Below are 21,640 nucleotides of genomic sequence, written 5' to 3'. Positions count from 1 at the left end.
CATTTTTTGGTGGACATCCATAGCCAAAGACGCAAAGGCTTATGTAGCAAATTCTGCTACTTGCACACAAGGGAAAAGTTCGCAACAAGCTCCCACTGGTCGTTTTCAACCCTTACCTACGCCACCTGCACTCTGTATCCTTAGACTTCGTGGTAGAATTACCAAAATCCCAGGCTGGGTTTACTACCATTCCGGTAGTAGATCATTTGACCGAAATGGCACACACTAAACCTCTAAAAACATTACCTTCAGCCTCAGAATTAGCCAATGTTTTCGTTCAATCTATAGTACATCTCTATGGGCTTCTTTCGGTGGTAGTTTTCGATCGAGGACCACAATTTGTATCCAAATTTTGAAAATAACTTTGCCAGGAATTGGATATGGATATCCATCTGTCGCCCAGTCATCACCCACAATCAGATGGACAGACTGAAAGATTTAACCAGTGTATGGAGCAATATTTACATTGTTATCTTCTAATCTCTGAAGTGGATTGGGCAAAGTGTTTGTGAGCCGCCAAACTTGCATATAATGATGTAATCCATGCATCTACTGAATATTCACCTTTTTACTGTAATTATGGGTATCATCATCACATTTTGGATTTAAATGTAGTACCTCAGTTACCCATTCCTGTTGTACAAGATTTTTTACAACAATTAAGTAACATTCAAAAAAATGCACAAGACAATCTAAAAATCAGCAAAATAAATGTATAAGACATATGCAGACAAAAAGACGCCAGGGACCAGGTTATAAGGAAGGACAAAGAGTATGGTTGTCAACTAAACACTTAAATCTGAAGGGGGCATGAAAGTTTCATCCAAGGTTTGTGGGCCCCTTCACCATCACCAAGAAAATTAACAAGATAGCCATCAAACCAGAACTTCCCACATCTCCGCCGATTCATCCAGTGTTCCACATCTCCTTGTTAAAACCAGTAGCAGACACCATGCACTGCCCTAAGGGGGACCCTCTCCGATCTTAGTTGGATAATCAAACGGAGTACAAGGTAAGGGCAGTATTAGATTCCAAACGAGTTCGTAATAAACTAATTGTTGGATTGGAAAGGTTACGGACCGGAGGATCGTTCATGGGAACCAGCTGGGCATGTACATGCTCCTCAATTGGTTCGCCAGTTCCATCACAAATACCCCAACAAACTGAAACCAATTGGAGGCACCTTGGGAGGGGTGTACTGTCGGGCCTGCAAACCCGAACATGCTCCAGAACCCACATTTGGCGTTTAGAAAAGTGTGTCCTCAAGCAAATCAACTGCCCTTGCATTGGCCAATGATTGTTGTTGCCTTTAAGTCATGTTTACTTTACAGCCAGAATGGGTATTTTAGCTACAAGGCATCGCTGGTGTGTAATAACTATAAGTGTTGTGCTTTCTCAGATGATTCTCCAACAAACATTTTTACTTTCCAAGCGTGTTGCAAGTTGTGCCTTACTGGATGTCAGCTGACACATTAAAATGAAACTGAGAAGATGGTGGTGCTTATCCACTTCATTATATACACAGGAAAACAATATTGCCTGAACACTGCCCTCCAATAAACATATGAAAATAATGGGCAGCTCTGCTTGATCACTATTATTACCTTAATACAATATTTACAACAGGTGTTAAGGGTACAATGGGTGCAGAGTACAAAACCTGTAATACACATTTCAAAGGAGGTGAAATACAACAGTTAAGGTATGTGGGACTTGGTCCTCCCCCTAACTTTTTGCCTTTACCCACCACCTTTTGCTGAGCTTGTTTTAGTTCTCCTTAGGCCTCTATGCACTTTTACCACTGCTAACTAGTGCTGAAGTGTTTGTGCTCCCTCCTCTAAAGATGGAAGGATTGGCTTACCCCAACTGGAATATTTAATTAACCTAAAAGTTCCTAGTAGAGGGGTAGTGCCTGTAAATGAAATGCTACTAGTGGGCCTGTAGCACTCGTGCCACCCACTTAAGCAGCTTTACAACCTGTCTCCAGCCTGTCTTTTGCAGCCTGTGTATGCAGTTAAACTGCTGTTTTAATCCGGCAAAAATAATGCTATGCAAGACACAAACCTGCCTTTCTAATACATATGTCAGCTTTAGGGTAGACTCTTAACAGCTCACAAGGCAAGGTGCAATATATTTTTTAAATGACGTAATTCCATGTTTTACATGTGATGGTAGTGAAAATCTCAAACTATGTTTTTCACTACTGCTAGGCCTGCTTCTCCCATAGGATAACATCGGAGTTACTGTGTTACATTTAATAAGCTGTAACTTCTAAATGGGAGCAGGTCACCTGTGAATGTTTGGTGTCCTTGGAATTGTTAGGAAAATCCTCTCTTTTACAAAGTTGCCATTTTCCAGCCACAGCCATTCAGTGTCTGCAGTCTGTCTTTGCATCACATGACTGCGTATACCCGATAGTTAGGCTTTGTGTATTCCTCCTACAGTCACACACACAACAGAAAGCTTAGGTGAGCCTGGATTGGCAAGCACTGTCAGGATGGGAGGGCAAAGCGGAGCACAGCCCTACTTACACCTGAATAGGTGGTTTCCTGCCTCCACACAAAGGGCTGTCTACCCTCTGTGTTCAGTCTGGAGCCAGGAGAGGCAGGAACCCCGTGCACTTTTAAGGATAACCTCAATATTTGTTTTACAGAGATGTGCCAGAACCTAGTGGACAGCAAGCTGACTGACCTCAGGAAGCCTGCTGAGGAGGTGGCCATCTGGGTTAATACCAGAGTGTCCAAGAGGGTACCTGGTAGAGACCCCAATGGTGGTCCAGGTTCCCACCAGTAGAGTGAGGGAGAAAGCTAAAGATAACACAGACAAGTCCAGAGTAAGGCAGGGAATAGTGTTCCCAAGCCCCTTCTGAGAAGCAGGGGAGTGGTTCTAGTCAGCAACCTGACTCTCCTAAGAAACTACCCACTGGTGCATCCTTTACAGGGGTGGCCAATGTGGCCTTAGGGGTAAGCAGTCCCCAGAGGCAGGTCATAGACCATGCCAAGGTCTCCCTTAGCTGGGAGACAGACTTGAAGGAGGAGCTTGTGATCCCTAAGGGTGGGAGTCACTTCTACCACGTGAAAGTGAATGGGGTCCCGGTCACTGCTCTGAAGGGCACCAGGGCTTGCTAGATCATGATAGTGGAAAGGCTAGTTTCTCCAAAGCAGTACACTGGCCAGGTGTGTAGGGTACTTCAGGCCCATGGGCATGACTTTTTCCACCCTAGGGTCCTGGGACCCCTGTAGAGGAGATGGGGAGAGGACCCAGAGGAAGGCCAGTTAGTCCCCAGATGCCCACTGACTGCATTCGGGGGGAATGAGTTGCATCCAATGTCAGAAGAATTGAGAGGGGCAGAGGCCCAGGATGCCCTGACAGTTCAGTTATTTATGTTTATCACTCCCAAGCAAAGGGTATGGCAGCCCAGATGGAGGGGCAGGGTGAGGGAGGACTCACCCTTGTCCCCTGTTTAGCCTCAGGGTACAGACCCTGGGCTGAATGGCCAGTCTCCAAATACCACCCCTGAACTGGGGGAGAGAGAGTGGAAGTAGGGTGCGTATCACCTGAAGCATTTCCCCCTCACTCTGAGGAATCTCAGAGGCCAGAGAACCCTCAATCGTTCATAGGTAACTCCTTGACAGCCACAAGGCTGGACAAGAGGTCTACTCAATGTCTCCGCTTGAAGCTTCCACTCGGCATTGGATGGCCTTGGGCCTGGCTCCCGACACTGACAGCTGTCAGTGGGCTCTGTTGATTGCTGTCCTTATGGGCAGAATTTTCCTCGGTTGGGGGCAGAAAGTCTGATCCAAGGGGTAGAGTGAGCCACATCACTTTGTGGGCCATGGAGGTACTGTCAGCCTACTGGGATGCAAATGTGATCAAGTTATGGTTAGGTGCTGCACAGATGGTGTCCACAAGTGGGAAGGGTTCCCAATGGTCCAGTCCAGTGACTCAAGCGAATGTAGACACAGGGATCCAACTGAATTCAGAAGGCACAGAACTGACAAGTTCTTCTGCAGTAGAGAACCACTGTTCACTTTCTACCATGAAGTGTTGATTAGTCGCCCATGGATTTAGCCTGGGGGTGATGCTGGACCCAGCCCTCGCTGCAGCAGTATCCCCAAACATTTTGCCATTACCTTCCACTTTTTGCTAAATTAATTTTGGTTGGTCTTAGGTCTAGGTGCACTTTACCACTGCTAACCAGTGCTAAAGCGCTTGTACTCTGGCCTTAAAACATCACAGAATTGGCTTAGACCCAACTGGCATATTTAATTTACTTATAGGTCCCTGGTAAACTGGAACTATATGTACCCAGGGATCTAAATGGCATGCTACTAGTGAGCCTACAATACATATACAAAACAGTGATGGACTGAATGCTTGAATTAATCTCAGCCACTGGTAATCACTCGGGCCGCATCCCAATCCATTATTGTTTTGCATACCATGCCACCTCAGTTTGGGCCCACTTATGCTAATTAGTCTTGATCCTGCTCCAGTAGGGAACAGTCCAGCCAGAACTGACACGCCAGGTCCTCCCTGAACCAAAACACAAGCAGCCCAGGACTGGTTTCACCCTAGTTATGGGCTCATCAATCGGGAACAGCTTGGCTGATGATTTGATTCTTTGGCATGTTTTTTATGTGTTGTAACATGCAACTTTTGTAACTTTAATTTCTATTGAAACTGTGTTTTTATACATTAGGCAAATATATCATACATTGTTCATGTGGTGTCCCTTACAAAATATTTAGCATGTTTTGTATCACTGTAAATAACTAATGTTTCCATTAGTCAACTCAGCCATGCTCAATGTATTAATCTCAGAAGGCCGCAATGTTGAGATGCACCTCATGGGAATTAAACCAGTGTTCTTGCTGTTACAAAGTGCTGCAGAGGGCACAATGCTGATGATATACCCCCAAGTAATTTATGTAGCATGGGGGAAATCATCATGCCGCATCTCTTCTGGACTGCAGGCTCCAACCTGCTTTGGGGCAGCCGCACACCTTACCACTTAACACATCTGGAGGCACGTTGCTATTTAAATCTCTTGGCCCTTCCGCAGTGTTTGACGCATGCGGAACGCAGCAGGCACATGCCTGGGCCAATACCAGACATGTCTTCGTCCGAAGAGGCTGGGCCCATTCTCTTGGCTCTGGACCACATCTTTATATGGATTAATAGGGTGAGTGGATCATATTTTTTTGACCTGGAGTTTCCTCCACCTAGTTAACACCTTTGGAAAACGCTAGTCCGTTTGTCACTCTCCATTATCTGACTTTTGGATGTTTCTTTTTGTCTCCAGACCAACGTGGTTGAATACTTTATTTTTGACTTGGTTCTGTTTTAGTCCCTAAAGATGGTGAAAAAGAAGAACCCAGGGGCGAAGGACTCTAGTAGCTCCTCCAGGGGCCTTCCCAGCACCTCTCTGGATTCTTTCCTGGCTCCAGCAGTGGGGGGGGGGGGAGGGGGGTTGTCTCCGATAAAACAGACTTGGCTGAACACCGGTTGTCGTTTTAGCTTTGCATACATCATATTGGACCAGTCCCAGCTGCACTGGATAGCCAGATTTTGGGAAGGCCACAGGGGATGGGGCCCGGTTAGTGGGCCACGATCTGGCTCTTGAAGCCTTGATATATCATTCCCAGAGTCCTGGCCCAGAGGGGGGTCTTTTCTCTCCAGGTAGCACAGTGAACCCTCCCCCCCTAATAAAATAAAGAGACAATCCAAAAAGCCTTCCAGGAAGGAGCCCCTTTGCCTAGTAGTAGATGGTTCAATTATGACGGATGCTGGTAATAATACCGCCAGGATGGGACTTGATGAATTTGTTAAAACCTCCCTGGGTGACTTTTTAGAACAAGTCAAAGAGCTTATTGAAGCCAGCCTGGTCCCTTTAAAGGACAAAATAAGTAATCTGGAGACTAAGATAGCAGATTTAATTAATTTACAAAACCGAGCAGCAGCACCCAGGCCTATTGATGGGGTGGTTTGGGACAATGGTAACCAAACAGGTATAGACCCTAGGGGGAACAAGCCTGTGTTACCAAAGTCCAGCAATGTGCCATCACATGTACGTTTCGACATAAGCACAGAAAGCAGGCAGAACTCAACCCAGAGCCAGGCCAAGAGTAGTAACACAACCAGCCCACTGCAAGATCTCCATCACCCATGTCACCCCACGACAAAAGTAGGACCTGGTCCCAGTGAGAAGGAGCGCTCCATCCATTTAAACCTACCTCCCCTGTGTTGCATCTAGTTTGCAGTGCTTACTAATGTGCCACCTCTGCCATCTTTAGTCAAGGAGTCTACAGTCAAGTTTAAGAACAAAGTCTGCCACTGGGTACCCAGAAGTCAGATTTTTATTTAAGGCAATATAATGACATTTTATTTATTAGGAGACTTGGTTGGATTGGACCCCTGGCTAAAAAACTAGAAGGGGACTGTGTGGTTATAAATTGTTGTTACCCTGGGCTAGCCAGACGTTTGATCTCTTTATCTGCCCGGTTGTGTAATGGTATCAATGTGGTCCCACTAGGGTTTTTCTAAAGGTATCTGCAATCTAGGGGAAGAGTTATGGATGTTGCTCCCCTTGACCCTGTTGAGATCTGAAGGCAGAAGGCCATATCCTGAGCTTAGATTTAGGTCCTCAATTGTGGTTAGCAATAGGTTTTCTGCCCTATCAGCCCTGGAGGATAATGATTGACTGAATAGTATTAATAGTCCCCTCCAGAAGTCAGGTCTTCTGCTTCTGAAAGCTCTGTTTCTGCATACTTGGTATCCACTGCCACTTGCTTAATGTTAGATGGGGCTAGCCCTTTGTATTCGAGTGATCAAAAATTTAACAACTCTTCACTCGGGGCAGCTTCTCCAAATATAACTATTACTGCTGCTCTTGTCTTCCGTCTCGTGTCCTGGAACACTGCAGGATACCAATCCAAACTCGCAGGCAAGGGCTGGCTCAGTTTTATTTCAAGCTTTGATGTAGTCATGTTACAGGAAACATGGACATCGGGGGATATAATCTGGGATGTTTTTGTTAGCTTTTCTGTCTCTGCTACTGAATTTCCTGGGTGGAGAGCTAAGGGAGGCTTGGTGACCCTAATGAGTTGCTAAGATTGCCAGGCTGTACAAGTGGTTGCAGACACCTGGGAATCTTGACCATGTGGGTATTCCTCTCTGACAAATGCAATGTTTTTGTAATTCATTTTTATAACTCAACCTGTGAGCTAGGGTGTCAGATTGATGCTTTACTTATTGCCATAGACATCCTTAAGAAGCGATCCGGTTATATGTTCAATGACTTCCAAGTCATAATAGGGGGTTGGGGCTAATGTTAAATTGGGTGCCGCTTAACTTTAGTAGACCCTTTTATACTGAAGAACAACTACTTTATTGGAGACAATGAGGGACCGGGGTAAATAGACTGCATGAAGATGTTACCAGCCTGGGACTATGCAACTCAATTAAAAGGTTTGGTGACTTACTCACTCAAAAGCCGACGTTTGTAGGCTGGGGACAAGGGACAGTGATTATATTATATTTTTATTACCAGGGATTTGGGTCAGCTTGTTACATCTAGGGGTATAACAGAGAACAAGCACAGTGGCAATAACCTCTTATGAATTGATATGAACATCCCAGATTATATTCATCCAAAGAAACTTGCTTGGCCAAAAGGACTAGTCATTAAAGATAAGGGGCTTAGGGTCAATTTGCGCAGGGTACAGATTCCCTCTCTCGTCTTCTTTGATAAAGTCTAATCAAAGTCCAATTGTGGCTATTTTACGGGCAAACAGTTTTTTGGAGCCTGATATTCAAGTTGCATTTGACAATTTAAATAGTTCAGTAAGGGACTTGATTAACCACTCTGGGAAGCATATAAATAACTCATATCCAGGGTGGTTTGATAGTACCTACAGGGCCATTAATAAGAATTTGTGCATGGCCCTTATGTAGGAACCAAGAGATAAGCTGCTAGTGACAGCTGCTGGGCACGACTATACATTAGCAATTAAAAAAGGAAGCAGGATATTAGGAAGGAGACCTGGGACAACGTGATACAGACTTTCAAATATAAGGATGCCCCAGGTTTTTGGAGTATTGTGAATAAAGGGAATCCTTGAGTTGTACCCTCTGAGGGTTTAGGATCTAATATCCTTCCTGATTGTTGGTATAATCACTTAAGTAGCATTTACTGTTGTTATGAGACTAACCCAAGGGAGGTTGGTAGTGATTGTGTCCCCAGTTTTCCATTGGATATTAGATTTTTCTTAGAAGAGGTGGAGTCGGCGATTGCAGAAAGTCCTTTGAGGAAAGCTCCAGGCCTTGATGAGGAACCAATGGATTTGTACAAAGAATATTAATCTATGGGCCTCCATTATTACCAATGATCTTAATGCTGCAGTCCTTAAGGGCATATCTGCCTCTTGGAAGTCAACCTGTATTGTTCCTTTTAAAAAAAAAAAAAAAAAAGGCAACAAAAAGGATCCTACACATTATAGACCGATATCTTTACTGAACTCAGCTGTCAAGATTCTAGGTCATATACTTCATAGAATCGAAAGATGGGCCGAAGATAACAACATACTTAGTTTCACACAGTATGGGTTCCGGGAGGGCCTAGGAACCCAAGAGCAATGTTTAAATCTAAATGTAATCATCAGGAAATATACAATTGCTAAACGTGGAACAATATAATTGGCATTCATGGATCTTAGTAGTGCCTTTGATCGGGTGCACCGCTCTAAACTCTGACAAATATTGGCGGGTTTGGGTTTGCCTCATTCTATCATTGACTTTGTAACACTTTTGCATGAGAAGGTTAATGCATCAGTGAGGTATGGATTAGAGGCAAGCCAACATGGAATGTTGGGCCAATGTTGATAGATATACAGCCGATTGCTCAGGTTAAGGAAGTTTCATATTTGAGAGTAACCTTTGATTTCTAGGGGTAGTTGGTTACCCTGTATTTCCAAGAGATGCTCCCACTTTAATGCCTCAGCGAGGGCTGTTTTTTTAGCTAGCCGCTCAAGTGTGAAACAGACCAATTCAGCCCTTACCAGAGGTGTTTAAGCTCTAATGTCTCCCTATTCTAACCTTTGGGGCATTCATATGGGGGTTTCAAGATTGTCGTTATCTGCAGCAAGAGGAAAATAGGTTCTGTAGGCACTTGCTCGGGGTAGGACCAGGTAGCCCATAGTTTTTTCAACATGAAGAACCTGGTTTGGGTTTTGTGGGCGATTTTATTATCAAGTCTTGAAAAATGTTCTTGCCCACTCGCTATGGCGAGTCATATTTTATCAAGTCAAGCTATTTTTAGGACCTACTCCTCCCTTCGGACAAGTTGACAAAAAACAGGTTATCTGTTCAGTCAGAAAGTGAAGGAGCAATAAAGACGCCTTCAAATCTTGTTCTAGTCACATTTGCTCTGTGTTCAGAGACAGTGGTCAAAAGTCAGTTTGTCTTACAATTAATTTTCCTTCTGACTGCAGAGTTCTAGGATTTTATAAGGTGAAGTGCCTGACCTGCTGTAGAAAGAGTTTGAAATGACAGGCGAAAGGGTGTTTAACAGGGAGGTGATAGCTGACTGCCTGTCTTATGACCTGGGTCACAGAATCCCATAGCTAAGCTAAATGAAGGCATGTGCAAACCGGCTAGGCAGGCCGGAGGTGTTTATTTCTCCTTATGTGCTGCTCAAGGGGGTAGTCGAGTTGGGTTAAAAAAAGAATTGCTGAGACTAGTATCTGTAGACAGGGAGGCATTGGAACTTAGTAAGTCCTCTGTGCGATCTTAAATAATATACAAGACTTGTCAGGGTATTGAACCCTATCTTTATCAGGTTGATAATGTTTGGGAGAGAACGCTTTTGACAAGGTTTAGGTTGCGCTCTATTAGGTGTAATCTCTGTTTTCCCTTAATACAGTTTAATCTGAACCAAATTTTGGTACGTCCTTGTGATAATTCCCCTTTACAAACGTTGATGCATTCTACCCTTTTCTGTACACCCTTTAGACGCAGGTATCTATTACCTCTGCTTAAAACTTTTGGGCTCCAGCAATGTAGACCTGTTTTCCATTATTTGTGTATGGCTGCTGAGCCTGTCGTGGGGTCTGCTGTAGAGGCTTTTCTAAACAAGCATTTGCAGTGCAATAGGTCTCGAATTTGTGAGAGTTGGAGCTATTGGCGTTGTAAATGACAATGTCTTTTACCTATGTGTTTTGGTTTGGAGTGCAGTGGGTGTATACCAGGTGCCACAGCAACCCTCCCAGGCCTGTCGCTGCAGGAGAGAGGACACAACAAGGCCATCAACTTGGGAACGGTTTTGTCTCATTCCTACAGAGTGGCTGAGCTATTGTACACAGGCGTCCAGAGGGTGATGGGGAAGCGCTTTGCACCTATGGGCAGTATTTGAGGTGGGGTCTCTACAAACAGGAAGCACTGCTATTCGAGCACTGTTTTAGACAGCATTTCCAGAAATGGCATTTGCAAGGTCGCAGTAGCTGTGAGGGGACTGTCAAAGCCAAGATACCAGTAAATTCTAAGAGGTGGAAGTGATGGAGTTTGCTCCACTTTTGTGCCCTATGATACGCTGCTCCTCTCACTGTGGCACCCTTGTGTTAGCTTCTTTGTGCTATAGGGTTAGCAAAATGGCTGCCTCTATTAACCGAACTCAATTTGAAGAGGCCCAATTGCCATCCAAAGGCTAGATGTTTTTTGCTATCATACTTGGGACCCTGAAGTGCTTGGGTCTGGAGTCACAACTCCTTTTCCACCATTTTAAAGACAAAATCTTTCGCCATCTTATCGCCTAGAACTAACTTATGTGCTTGGTTGGTGTCCTCAAGAGGTTATCAAGAGCATGTGCTATCGCCTAATGTTAAGCTCTACTCAAGTCAGTTGGTCACTGCAGAGATCTTGCAGAACGAGACTGTCACAGATTACAATCCTGACATAGCTTTTTCACTTCTTCATCTCTGCAAGGTTGATGTAAATGAATTATAGCGATTTTGTTAAGAACGGCACCTGCTTTGCAGCGCTATGAAATGGCAGAACCTGTATTACCAAGCGCAATATAAAAAATAAAAACAAACAAGCTATTCCCGGACTGCCCAACATGCACCAGATAAAGAACCCTAGGTGAGAGGATGTGGTGTAAGGGTCAGAGATGCTGACTTTTTTGCTAGGGAACACGGTTAGAGTCTGTGCACTGGCTCAACATCCTGTGATTCTGGGCAAATCACTTAATCTCTCCTTGTTACCAAAAATAAATGTGTTATTGTGTAATGTAACCCGCTGCTCGTGTAAATCTCTGTAATACCTTTGTATCGAGTTCAAACTATTTAAAACTGCCCCAAAAAAAAAAAGCACTCCAATACCTTTGTGACAAATTTGCGCTACATAAAACTGCAAAAAAATAACGTAACAAAAAACCCACAGACATCGCAAAGAAACAGCAAGAAGCCCAAAAACAAGGAAGAGGAAGAAACAACATATGGCCAGGCAGCGCAAAAGAGAAAAATTGTGTGCTACACGAAGTTACATGGCCGATCGAACAATAATCCATGTAACAGGGTCAGTCTTCATGGCGGTAACAAACCAGCCTCAAGGCGGGACAAACGTAAAGCATTTACCAATGACATCAAGGGATTTTTGAAAGGCAGGCCCAGGACCCAATGAAAGTGATGGACGTGGTTAAGGCCCTCTGGAGAGATTACAACATGTCAATAAGAGCAGTGCTTCCGCGCTGCTATGCTTGACCTAAAAATGCTCTGCAATGGCGTGAAAATGTAGAATTATAACTTATTTTTTCATTTTGTATGCTGCTCTTTTCAGGTTTTTATTTTTATTTTTTTAGAGATAATAATAATCATAGAAGCGCGGGTGGGGTAATTACCTAAATGCCCATGTGGTGGAATAGTTACTTAGTTCATATTGCATTTTTGTTTTGTAAATTTCACAACGAATTTGGCATATGCTCATTGTGACCACTATTTCTATTGATGTGATTTATGTATCACCAGGATATTTTTATATATAAACTTGAGGACACTGACACATGCTTTGCAGTCTCTACCTTTAGTTTGTTTTGCATTATCTGGAAAGGTAAATATGTGAATTGGAATAATGGAATTAGATTTATTGTGCCTTTGAAAGATGACAACTCAACGATGAGAGATAAGTTAATGATAAATTGCAAAATGCTGACATTAATTATCATGACTAATTCTGTGATCATTTGCACAACCAATACCTTTAATGTATGACAAGACTGCTTTTTAACCTTGATATTGTGTATGTGCCTTTTCAATTTATTTATGAAATGATGAAGATTTCATTTTTGTGTAGTATATGTGTATTGTATTACAATGTTATATTCTTTTATGGATTAATATAAATCCGAATAAAGATTTATCAAAATATAAAAAATAAAAAGATGTAGCATAATCTATACAATATTCTTTCCTTAACCTGATATCAGGATGCTGCATGCATAAATCTATTTTTCAGCACTCAGCAAAAGCAGAATTCCAGTAGTTAGCACTTAAAAAAAAAAAATTATCTAAATATTGCACCACAATCAGGAATATTCTCACAAAAAGAAGTAAACAACATTAGATATACGTGTTTTGGTCATAAATAAATAAATTTACTTGGGAAGGCAAAATGATTTAAATTATTTTGCCTATCACTGTTTTTGTCTCTTAAGCTCCTTATAATGAGAGTCTGCAGTCTCCCCTTGCTGTTCATTTTTGTCCAATGTCAGTACCTTACATCCATACTGATTTCACACCTGCTTGAGGCACTTAACATAGGCCAAATCGTTTCTGGTGATCATGGAAGATAAGTGATTAGAAAAACAGAGATGCTGCTGTCCCCACATGAAGTCTTATGAAACAGCTCAGATTGTTACGTTCCTCTCCAGGATGGGTCTTGGGTGGGGCAGGGGCACATTTGTGGGCAAGGCAGGGTGGGGCCTGGCTACCCTCCCCTTCCCCCATCAGAACCAGGGATGGGTAACTGTAGAGTTGGGCGAACCTTGGGTATACCACTGAAGGCTCAAGCCAAATGTGTGTCTTTTGCTCAGATTCAGGGCTTCTTTAACCCTCAAGCCCAAATAAAGCAGATCTTTCATCTGGCTTCTGGCTGCCTACAACAGTATAACTTCATGCACCAGGAACTCAAGACAAAGTATGAACATTTGGCATAAAACAGGAGAGAGAAGGGGATTCTGGTGTAGTGGCTAAATTGCACAGTGTGAAACCAGGAAACCTGGAGTCAATGTCAGCTTGCCTACTTGTACAAAAACAAAGAGGGAGAAGGAGGTTGTTGGGCTGGGGCTGTCCTCCTTATAGCCTATACAACATTACAAAAGAGGCCCAGTTAGCTGGGCCTCTTCTGTAATGTTAGCTTGCCTACTTGACCAAATAGTGTGATCCTAATCAAATCTCACTCTCATGTTGAACCTCTTAAGAGAGGATTTTTTTTAATTTAAAAATCCCTCTGGAGACACAGAACAGCTTCTGTGTCTCCCCTGCCCCTCTGTGAGATCAGCACGCCGCAGGGCACGCAGGGTTTAAAAATATATTTTATAGATTTATGGTTTCTCAGGGGACCACGATCGCCCCCCCCCCCGGGAAACCATACAGCGCTATATATATATATATATATATATATATATATAGAAAAGGAGCACATCGAAGTCTCCATTGATATCCATGGCTATGATGGATTAGATATTGTCATTGTGGATAAATAAAGAAAAAAATTTTTCATAAGAACTCTACTGAATTATGTGATTTTTTAAGAAATGTGATAATTTTGTGGATATCAATGGACACTTCGATGTGCTGGGTCTCCTTTTCAATGTTATGAGCCCATGGCTATTTGAGATCTAGGGGGTTGGCCCTCACGACCCGTGCACCGAAAAGTGCCATAAGTTGCATATATATAATAAAGGAAGAAGGTGCGGTTTCAATTCACCTTGATCCCCATTTTTTTTTTAAATATATATATATATATATATATATATAAAGCATCCCATATGGGGAATTTGTCCGTATCAAAACGAAATTGCTCAAATGAACAAGATATGAATGAAAAATTTGGGGAAACCAAACAGAGATTTTTTTTAATAGAGGATATAAATTGAAGGTGGTGAATGAAGGAGAGATGAAAGAAAAGGCAAAAACACGAGCCCAGGTGCTGGTCAAAAATAAAAAAGTGTCAGATGAGCTGATGGTGGAAAATGATGAGATAAGATTTATTCTGGACTATAGTAAAGAGAACCAACAGATACTAAAAGTATTAAATAGACATTGGCATATGATTAAAAGAGATAATGATGTTGGACAAAGGGTGGGACCTCGCCCATCAGTTACATATAGAAAAGTAAAGCAAAATACAAACGCTGTGGGATAGCGTAACATATAGAAAAGTACCAGCATTAAATGATATACTAGTGAAAAGCCACTGCGAGACCCCCATTATCCCTAACTGGCTAGTAGATGGAAACAAGGGTTTCTATTCCTGCAATAAGTGCAAAGCATGCAAAATTGGTTGCAATAAAAAGGCAGTAATAGATTTTCAGGGGAAAAGAGATTCCGATTAGAGACAGAATTACATGTGTTACAGCTTTTGTGGTCTATGTCATAGAATGCCAGTGTGGCCTACGATACGTTGGCAGCACTATCTGCCCTTTAAAGAAGTGCATCTTGGAACACATTACAGCGGTACAGAAGGATGACAATACCTATGCCATGGCTAAACATCTGAAAAGTCATCCAGAATCAGATTGGCTACACATGAAATATTATGGCATTGCTACAATAAAGAAAACATGAACGAGGAGGTGATAGAGTTCAGAAACGGAGACGCTTAGAATCTAGAGACATCATTAGATTAAAAACAAAGACTCCGTTTATGGTGAATGGCGATGGGGAACTATATTGTCATCTATAACCATGAATAAGCAATAGAAATTAAATTTGAGGATGTCACATGAAGGATTAAATGGATTAGTGGTTGTATAAAGTTGCTATGAATCTCGCAATGAGGAGTTGGAATAATGGGGTACTAGACCCATAATTTAGTTACACAACTGCAACAGAAAAATATGATATACAATTAAAATAAGAAAATAAATTGATGTGATCACATACAATGAGATATATAATTGGTTATTATGATGGATGACAAGTTAAGTTGTAACTAGTATGTGTAATGTGTAGAGTTTCTCTCCTTTTTTTTTATCTCAATAGATATTTTTTTATTGATTATTTTCTTTTTCTGGTACTGTATAGAGTTAGAATGTAGTTGTACAGAATGTTACGTTATAATTGTAGTTTTATTATTTTTTAAAATTTTATTTTCATATATGTATTGTTTGAACTACATATCCCAGAATGCCACATAAAGGCATATTGAGATGAAAAGTATAATTAGAGCTCGAAATAGATTGATTAATTACCGTGAGGGTTGAAACGCATTGGTGGTTGCTGTTGGTATCATTTTGCACATTAAAATGGAGACTGGAGTAATTATGTGAGTGCTGCATCGTTGACAGAAGTGTCAAGTTTGTGTGACAATATATATATATATATATATATATATATATATATATATAGAGAGAGAGAGAGAGAGAGAGCTCTCTCCACACACACACATTATATATATATATATATATACACACACACACACACAGGGAGATCACAAATAAAAGTGTGTGTATATATGTTTTATATATTCGCCACCAGTTGTCTTGCATCGCACGTTGTTAAAGCATTGCACATATGTCAACCCATGCATTTCAATCGCAACTTTTAGGCAGCAATAAAAAAAGTCAAGCTAACTCTTGTGATTATGTTTCTAGAGAAGGATCAGACTTTTGTCTAGTGGCAATTTTGATGCCATAAAGTAGCGCAGAAGGTTTATATGGCAGCTGCAAAGATCAAATCTGTATTTTATGTGAATAGCTGAGTGGATTAGTAAAGCCAGCCATTACCTGCGCTATAATACAAATGAAATGTATGTGCGAGGGAGGCTATGGAGAGTGAAGGGCACTTTTGCTGGGTGGTAGTGAGGGAATCAGAGGAGGTGGTCATAGGAGTGGGAGCACCAACAATGATTGTCGGACTGGGTACCACAGGTGCTAAAGACTGTGACGATGGGTATGTCACAAGGGGAAGTAATAGTGTTTTATGGTTTGAGTGTCTTGAGAGAACGTGCTGATTGAGGAAAGAAGCAAAGGTAAGGTTACTGACCTTTACTGTTGTACACACACACACACACACACACACCAACAATTTTGTGACTGTCTATGTAGGCTAGTGTTTTAGAGGGACAATTTAGCCAGTAGTAGAGATGGATTCTCATTGGATGACTGCTGCTCAAGCTCTAATTCAGGTTATGGAGGACAGCTCTGATGTAGGATCAGAGGCCGAGACATCAGATACTGAAACAGCATATGATGGATACGACAATAGAGCAGAACCTGAGAGTGATTTTTCAGTCAGAGGAGTCCCATCCGACAACTCCTCTTCCAGTGATTCTGAGGGAGGTGATGAGAACACAAGCACAGTCTGTGCAGCGGGACAATAGCGGGTTAACCCAACCCAGAGAGCAGGTGCATGCGGCGGCAAGCACAGAGAGAGTGCTCTCTTGGGAGCTCCCCAATTTAGTTCAGCCCTATATTCCACCGCCCAAATTGCCATCAAAATTATCTATCACAAAGCAACCTGGTTTTGTAAGGCAAGCACCTGCGTTTTTGGTCCTGGGTTCGGCCGCCGTATAGGGAAACCTACCAACCCCAGACATTCTGGAAACTAATAAGCCTGGGGGAGACCACGGAGATGTGGCTTGTGTGGATTCTCCAAAGTTTTCTTGCCCAGAATATCCTGCAAATGTAAAATGTTGAATAAAAACTCTATATTTGTTCTTGCATTTCTGTCACACAAACTACAGGAATATGCTGGGATCCACAAACTTCCTACTAACCAGTGTTTCCCCACCTGTCCTTATTAAAATTCTACCCCACTTGAGTGCATGTACTTAGTGCCTGCATCAGGAATGGATCACCCCAGGGCCAACAGTCTCCCTCATGTAAGGACTATAATTGACTGTTGTGCGATCCATTCCCGCCAGGGGCACTAGGCCTACCCAGACAAGCAAGGTACCATTTTTATCTGGAGACTTGGGGGATTGCTGGGTGGATGGAAGTTTGTGGCTCCCCTCAGATTCAAGAATTTGCCATCACCGAAATGTGCAGCAAACATGTTTTTTTAGCCAAATTTTGAGGTTTGCAGAGGATTCTGGGTGACAGAACCTGGCAAAAGCCCAACAAATCACCCCAATCTGGATTCCCCTAGGTGTCTACCTTCCATAAATGTATAGGTTTCCTTAGGTGCCAGCTAAGCTAGAGGCCAAGATCCACAGCTAGGCATTTTGCAAAAAACACGTCCTTTTTCATTTAAAAAAATGTGATGTGCCCACGTTGTGTTTTGGGGCATTTCCTGTTGTGGGCTCTAGGCCTACCCACAGAAGTGAGGTACCATTTTTATCAGGAGACTTGGGGGTAATACAGGATAGAAGAACAAGTGTTATTGCCAATTGTTTTTCTCTACATTTTTGCCTTCCAAATGAAAGGCAGTGAGTAAAAAAAAGAAATGTTTTTGAGAAATGCCCTGTAATTCACATGCTAGTATGATGACCCTGAAATTCAGAGATGTGCAAATAACCAGTTTCGAAACTCCTTATCTTGGCCCATTTCGGAAAAACATAGGTTTCCTTGATACTCATTTTTCACTCTTTATATTTTACCAAATGAATTGCTGTATACCCGGTATACAATGTAAGGTGCAGCTCATTTATTGGCTTAGAGTAGCTTGGATTCTTGATGAACCTACAAGACCAATACAGGGAGTGCAGAATTATTAGGCAAATGAGTATTTTGACCACATCATCCTCTTTATGCATGTTGTCTTACTCCAAGCTGTATAGGCTCGAAAGCCTACTACCAATTAAGCATATTAGGTGATGTGCATCTCTGTAATGAGAAGGGGTGTGGTCTAATGACATCAACACCCTATATCAGGTGTGCATAATTATTAGGCAACTTCCTTTCCTTTGGCAAAATGGGTCAAAAGAAGGACTTGACAGGCTCAGAAAAGTCAAAAATAGTGAGATATCTTGCAGAGGGATGCAGCACTCTTAAAATTGCAAAGCTTCTGAAGCGTGATCATCGAACAATCAAGCGTTTCATTCAAAATAGTCAACAGGGTCGCAAGAAGCGTGTGGAAAAACCAAGGCGCAAAATAACTGCCCATGAACTGAGAAAAGTCAAGCGTGCAGCTGCCACGATGCCACTTGCCACCAGTTTGGCCATATTTCAGAGCTGCAACATCACTGGAGTGCCCAAAAGCACAAGGTGTGCAATACTCAGAGACATGGCCAAGGTAAGAAAGGCTGAAAGACGACCACCACTGAACAAGACACACAAGCTGAAACGTCAAGACTGGGCCAAGAAATATCTCAAGACTGATTTTTCTAAGGTTTTATGGACTGATGAAATGAGAGTGAGTCTTGATGGGCCAGATGGATGGGCCTGTGGCTGGATTGGTAAAGGGCAGAGAGCTCCAGTCCGACTCAGACGCCAGCAAGGTGGAGGTGGAGTACTGGTTTGGGCTGGTATCATCAAAGATGAGCTTGTGGGGCCTTTTCGGGTTGAGGATGGAGTCAAGCTCAACTCCCAGTCCTACTGCCAGTTCCTGGAAGACACCTTCTTCAAGCAGTGGTACAGGAAGAAGTCTGCATCCTTCAAGAAAAACATGATTTTCATGCAGGACAATGCTCCATCACACGCGTCCAAGTACTCCACAGCGTGGCTGGCAAGAAAGGGTATAAAAGAAGGAAATCTAATGACATGGCCTCCTTGTTCACCTGATCTGAACCCCATTGAGAACCTGTGGTCCATCATCAAATGTGAGATTTACAAGGAGGGAAAACAGTACACCTCTCTGAACAGTGTCTGGGAGGCTGTGGTTGCTGCTGCACGCAATGTTGATGGTGAACAGATCAAAACACTGACAGAATCCATGGATGGCAGGCTTTTGAGTGTCCTTGCAAAGAAAGGTGGCTATATTGGTCACTGATTTGTTTTTGTTTTGTTTTTGAATGTCAGAAATGTATATTTGTGAATGTTGAGATGTTATATTGGTTTCACTGGTAATGATAAATAATTGAAATGGGTATATATTTTTTTTTGTTAAGTTGCCTAATAATTATGCACAGTAATAGTCACCTGCACACACAGATATCCCCTAACATAGCTAAAACTAAAAACAAACTAAAAACTACTTCCAAAAATATTCAGTTTTGATATTAATGAGTTTTTTGGGTTCATTGAGAACATGGTTGTTGTTCAATAATAAAATTAATCCTCAAAAATACAACTTGCCTAATAATTCTGCACTCCCTGTATAACCCCGCAGCCAGGAGGGTCCAGCAAACATAACAGTATATTTCATTAAAAAATCTATCATAGTTGGAAAAAGTTACGGAAGAAAACATAATCAGAGAGGGCTGGTATTTTTTCAGCTCAATTTCAATGTTTTATTTCAACTGTTACTTTCTGTAGGGAATTCTTGAAGGGTCTACACAAATGACCCCTTGCTGAATTCAGAATTCTGTCTACTTTTCAAAAATCTTTATCTGTCCAGGATCCACCATTGGTTTCACACCCATTTCTGTCACTATCTGGAAGGAGGCTGAAAGCACACAAAAAAATAGTAAAAATGGGGTATGTCCCAGTAAAATGCCAAAACTGTGTTGAAAAAATGTGGTTTTCTGATGCAAGTCTGCCTGTTCCTGAAAGCTGGGAAGATGGTGAGTTTAGCACTGCAAACCCTTTGGTGATGCCATTTGCAGGGGGGTAAAATAGATGCTTTCTTCTGCAGCACATTTCTCCCATTTAACAAATAAAATGGTAGCTGTATTTTGGCTAATGTCTTGGTCTCCTCCAGGGGAACCCACAAACTCTGGGTACCTTTACAATCCCTAGAATGTTGGAAAAAAGGAAGCAAATTTGGCGTGGATGGCTTATGTGCACAAAACGTTATGGGGTCTAAGCACATACTACCTCAAATAGCCAAAAAAGGGCTCAGTACAGGGGAGTTGGGGGAGGGGAGGCCCAGCAGTTAAGGGGTTAATAATATTACTAGGCCACATATAGGGTGCACATGACAATTGACTGGTCTCTTATCGCACATCCATAATGGCACTGTCACCAGGGCCTGACAAGGTAAGAACGTTTTTTAAATCACTTTTAATAAATGCCTCTCTCCCGTGATATTATCTGATGCACTAAAATTAAATGTTTGTGTGCCTCAAAGAAATAACTATCTGTTTACACACGATAAGAGAAGCACAAATTACATACTAAATATTTTAATGGCCAAGCTCATACACTGGCTCTTAAGAGCCAGGCCAGACCATCGACACAGCTCTGGCTCGACCCTCTTCTCGCTGGTAATTTGTTGGCTCGCCCAACTCTGGCCAAAAGTGACAATGCAAGCTTCAGAATGCTTTGTGCGTTTGACTACAAAAGTCATGTTTTCAAGTTTGTTTGTAGACGCCACACTAAACTTGAGGCTGCGTAAAAATATGCGAGTATTCCAATCGATCCACAGCCATGATTTATCGTGTGCTTGTACGATGCGTGGGCGTAATATTCACAGCATCGAGTCCACACAAACGCAGAAAGTGGCGTAGTAAAGCATCAATTACTTCCCGAAAGAAAGATCAGCGTGTCTCAGGTTACATTGTTTTCTTGCTAGGTAATGCACAGATGAATCGTCCAGAACTGAGATCCTGCAGGCCTGGACACATTCATGGCGTATGGAACGCACGCTTAACCAACCTGTGACCCCGCTTGTACAGAAGGAGTCTCCAATGATATGAACACCCGACCACTGCAGGAGAAAACGACACCCATCTTTGTACCGTTCAGTAAAGACAAACCCAATCAATGGGTTTCAGGAGAGCGCTTAGAGTCGTTCTCTTCGGAGCAAGAATCTGATGCGAGAAGGAAAAAGCAACAAAGAACAAAGGTGGCCCGGAGCAGGGGTGGTTACCTGGCTGGCAGAAGCGCATCCCCTGCCTCCCGCCTGCAGGGGGTACCGCTGGGCACGCAACCACTCCCAACTGTACTGGTCGGCTTCGGCAGTGAGTACGGAACCATACCAGATCGTGAATCCCACCTGGAGCATGTCAGGAAATCATCCTTAAAGTCTCTCTCCAGCTGGGGCCAGCCCGCTTGCAGCTTAGCCGAAAGCAGCAGCAGCGGGTTAGTGGGCGGCACGGGGGGCGTGGTGAGGTACGAGGCCGGCCTATGGTGGCACTGTGTAGAATTAAAAGACTTCAGGCTCAGCAAGTAGTCCCTCCTCCCAGGCTCCCAAAACTTGCTGTCAGCCAGTTGCAAGAACTTGGGGGCGGATGTCATGTAGTGATGCGGCAAGGAAGTTAAAATGAAAGAAAACCAATGGGCGCTTTGTTTCCGCTCTTTTCCTGTCACTTGACAATGTAATTTTATACCTCTAACGTTCTCCAGGTTTTGACGCCCTTTACGTGGTTACAAGGATACCTCCTT

The 21,640-nt window shown here is 42.7% G+C and overlaps 1 protein-coding gene across 5 annotated transcripts in view; it reads right to left on the bottom strand.

Moving 5' to 3' along the window:
• Positions 1–21,365, bottom strand: part of LOC138250553 (probable tRNA methyltransferase 9B) — a 194,870-nt gene extending 173,505 nt beyond the window's left edge. For 2 of the 5 annotated variants that reach the window (XM_069205542.1, XM_069205543.1), the window contains exon 1: positions 21,126–21,359. The gene's annotated coding sequence lies outside the window, so the exon portion shown is untranslated. Of the gene's footprint in view, positions 1–21,125 lie in introns of all 5 variants that reach the window. The other 3 variants (XM_069205547.1, XM_069205545.1, XM_069205544.1) reach the window with 3 other exon arrangements.
• Positions 21,366–21,640: the final 275 nt, after the last annotated feature.

Source organism: Pleurodeles waltl, chromosome 8 (genome assembly GCF_031143425.1).
Source record: "Pleurodeles waltl isolate 20211129_DDA chromosome 8, aPleWal1.hap1.20221129, whole genome shotgun sequence".
Classification (NCBI taxonomy): domain Eukaryota; kingdom Metazoa; phylum Chordata; class Amphibia; order Caudata; family Salamandridae; genus Pleurodeles; species Pleurodeles waltl.
This window is presented reverse-complemented; position numbering and strand designations above follow the sequence as displayed.